The 4,147-nt window shown below is 34.0% G+C and overlaps 1 protein-coding gene across 1 annotated transcript in view; it reads right to left on the bottom strand.

The window, feature by feature from the left end:
- The window catches only part of LOC107712684 (vacuolar protein sorting-associated protein 13D-like), a 51,069-nt gene extending 50,075 nt beyond the window's left edge, over positions 1 to 994 (bottom strand). Inside the window, exon 1 of the mRNA XM_016517998.1 lies at positions 502 to 994. The gene's annotated coding sequence lies outside the window, so the exon portion shown is untranslated. The remainder of the gene's footprint in view (positions 1 to 501) is intronic.
- Positions 995 to 4,147: the final 3,153 nt, after the last annotated feature.

The following is a 4,147-nucleotide window of genomic DNA, read 5'->3' as shown; positions in this document are numbered from 1 at the left end:
CAGCAACACAACTGTAGATGTATAACTTTACAACAGTAACACTGCTTTAACAAAACAGCAAAACAGCAAGACTTACTTGACATCAAAACAAACATTTTAAATGCCGTCTAATCGCTCTCGCTATTCTTTGATGTCACACACAGAACAGTCTGTGCAATGCTGCTTCAAATCCAACACCTATTGTGTTTTATTAGGAGACGATACAATACTCAAGTAAATGTACTTAGTTACTGTCCGCCTCTGCCCCTAGTGGACCCTGGCTCCCTGGTTGAGAACCACAGTCCTAAACAATTATTTGCCATAAGTCATTTTTCTGAGTATTTGCTAGATAATTCTACAGTTTGTACAGCAGAACCTTAGGGGTTGACAGCCTCAGTCATTTTAACTGCATCTTTTCCCATACAATTAAAAGTGAAAGTGAGGCTTTCATTTTGCAACTCATGATGGGGAGTTGAAAAATGACAGAATATTCATTTTAAATGAACTATGTAGTGAACCTACCATTGTTCTGAGACCGTCTGTTCCTCGGTCAACCGCAGTCTATGATCATTTCAGTCCAAATAGAGTGAAGATCTCCACTGTCCAAGCCAAACAAAGTCCTCCTCTCTGAAGTAAAGCTGTCCTTGCTGGCTGAAAAGAAAGTAAAATATCTCCTTTCTTTTTAAAGACCCTTACATAACACACCGCGACTGACAACCACACACGAAAACAAACTACTGTTTGTGACGAACAAAACAGCACAGCTCTCTGTGACTCATAGGCAGTGACACTGGGGCAGCGCTAGCATGTGCGCTCGTCCTTTAGCATTGCCCGACAACTGCCTGCCAACTTTAAAACATGACAAACAACTGGACAGAGTGACCGGTCACACTCCGTAGTTTAGTTCTGCATTGGTCCGAGGCTCTTACGAAATACGCCCTGACCTGTAGGCACAATTTGTCATAGGTCGTCTGCGCTCATCTCTCAACTTCCAACATGTCAAACTGAATTCATGAAACACTTCCTGGAACCTGCGACGCTTCCGGTCACGTGCCAAAACAAAGCGATTTCTACCTACGTCATTGGGGTAAATGGTCGTCATGTGACTTCTAGCGTTTGGAGGTCGATCTGATAATACAGTCATTACTGTTGGGCTATTTTTCAGTAATGGTGCAAATATAAGGTCTTGAGTAATTAGATACAGTAACCTATTATTGTACAGACCTATACAGATCTATTGTGCGTAGTCACATTGTTTTCAATAGGTGCTGTTCCTGTTTCCTACATGCGGGGGCGGAAGAGTTGCGCGTAAAGTGGCGGCAGTGCTATTCAACTTCAACAAGTTGGCCAAATGATAACATTTCGAGGTAAGAATACTTTGTAAACGACGACTACTATTTAAATATAACCGGTTTACTATGTAGTATAATATTTGTTTGCTATATAAATAGAACACCAGTTTATATAATATGTATATATTTTAATTTGTCATAAGAATAATTTCCAACTAGCAGGGAATTCAGACAATATACAGTTTAACTCAAGACTTCAAAATTGGTCCATATCACAATCAAAGCCATTAAAAACAGTAGCAACTTCGTTTTAAAAATTCTTTATAATGTATTAATATTAATAAAAATATATTTATAATATTATTCATGATTTAATAGAATGAACACACACACACACATATATATATATATTATATAAATGATATATATGAGATATATATGATATATATTTACATTTACATTTAGTCATTTAACACACGCTTTTATCCAAAGCGACTTACAAATGAGGACAATGGAAGCAATCAAAATCAACAATAATAAAATTAAATAAAATTAAGAAAATAAATAAATAAATTTTAAGGGGGTCTGAATACTTTCCGTACCCACTGTATATATGATATATAAATATAATATAAATTCATTTCAGGATTATGTGATAAATACAGTACAACAATAATAATCCATTTTAAATTATGTAAAATGATGATGTATAGTAAGCGTCAATAAACACATTTACATTTAATGGTTAATCAATTTAGATTACAAGAGGTGAAAAGAGAACTTTTTATTGCACTCAAATTATTATTCTTTATTTACTTCTCAGCCATACTGCCTACTCACGCACAATTAATTATACAAATGTGGTATTAAATGCACTGTGCAGGGTTATTATATTTAATAATCATTACATTGATCTCATTTATCTCTACTGTCAAACAGCAGCGTGTTCATGCATCTCTAATTACTAAACTTCACTACAGCGATCCCATTAATTCATTAGATCTGACAAAATGCACTAAGCGGTGTAATCCATGCAGACCCTATATCCAGTGTAATCCCCCAGCTATACCAGGACTTTCAGAGGCCGTAGGGGTTGTTGTCCCATCCTCCCCCCGTGCATTTCAGGGGCAAGGAGACATGAGGACTGTTTGCCACATATCTTGAGATGAAATACACCATTCTTCTGCTGAGCACATAAAATAACAAAAATTGCAGCACATGTGGAGCTCTGCACCCCCTGGCTGGTCGTGTGCAACCACATAATCCCAGCCTGCCTACAATAGAGTAGAAGGCCATCTGTTCAGCTCATAGCCCTTTAAAACTCTACATCTGGACAGCAGAGTGGGGGCAGTGCTCTTCCCCTCTCTTTCAGTCTATATCTCTTTTTTCTCCCCTCCCTCATGGAGTTCACAATTGAGATTATATATTCTGTCACTCCTTATTTTACTTAACACGATCATGCATTATAGAGATTCTTTATATCACATACTGTATGTCTGTAAGCGTAAATATCTCTTTTGAAGGTAATGTTCTCCAGAATACTGTATAACTTAACCTACAACTGTCTGTAATTTACCTTTACCTGATTCCAAACCAGTGGTTCTCAGCTAGTTTTGCTTCAAAATCAGGATTTTATATTGGACATCAAATGGTAGTTTTTTCAAAACCCATATGTCAAAAAGTACATTTCAAAATATATTTAAAATATATGCTAAATATGCTGTAAACTGCAGTTTAAGGAATATATTTTTTAGATTGAAAATATAATTTGTTTAAACTTTCATTTGCAAAAAATATAATACAAAATGCACTGAAAAAAAAGTTTCATTCATCCAATTAAAAAAATGTAAGGGCAAGTTATTTATTTTTCATTGGCTCAAGTTAAAAAATATAGATGTGAATCATAATCATAACCCTACATTTTTTTAATTGGATGAATGAAACATTTTTTTCAGTGTGTACGTCAAGAGGCAAGAAAATATATTTCTAATTTCATAATATATTTTGGGTAAATGCAAAATGAATAAAAAAAAATATGTATTTATATATTAATAAAATATGTAAAAAAAAATGTAAAAAAAAATACAAGGAAATATAAGCAACTAAAATTTATCAAAAATGTATTTATGTAAATAAATGTTAAAATCTATTTTAGTGATTTTGTTACATTTTACATTTATTATATTTATTTTTATATCTGGAAATATATCTGCTTAATGGGAAGTAAGTACAATTATCCTTAAAATCAACCACTGAAATATTGCCATGAACTGCATAGAGTCAACAGTGAGGATTCAGGACACAACCTGTCCTCGTTGGCTGGTTAATTTAAACAGTTTTAATTTGGTATCCTAAATGCATGCTTATATCGCTAATTGTATTTTATTATGTCTTTTTTTCAGCCACTGCTCCAAACCATTATAAATGCAGCAAATATATATATATTATCTTGAGATGAAATACACCATTCTTCACCATTCTTAGCAATGCTTTTTAAAACCTCTAAAATGAACACAATGTACAGTGGGTATAAAAAAGAATCACCCCCTTTAAAACAATCACATTTTGTTGCTTTGTAGCCTGAAATGAAGAAAAACAGTTTTTGTTTTATCCAGCTGTACTCAGTGCAACTTATAACATCCAAGTGAAAGATATAACACCAACATGTCAGAAAAAAATTTAAAACAGAATCACTGAGTTGGAAAAAGGATCACCTCTTTGTGTCAGTATTTTGTTGAACCACCTTTTGCTTTAATTACAGCCTTTAGTCTGTTGGGAAATGTCTTTACTAACTTTACACATATAGACTTAGCAATATTTGCCCACTCTTCTTTGCAGAACTGCTCAAGGTCAGTTAAATTTGATGGTGAGTGTTT

This window comes from Sinocyclocheilus rhinocerous, unplaced genomic scaffold, assembly GCF_001515625.1.
Source record: "Sinocyclocheilus rhinocerous isolate Xijiao unplaced genomic scaffold, SAMN03320098_v1.1 scaffold418, whole genome shotgun sequence".
Taxonomy (NCBI): Eukaryota; Metazoa; Chordata; class Actinopteri; order Cypriniformes; family Cyprinidae; genus Sinocyclocheilus; species Sinocyclocheilus rhinocerous.
Note: the sequence above shows the minus strand (reverse complement) of the source record. Positions and strands in the feature narration are given on the sequence as shown.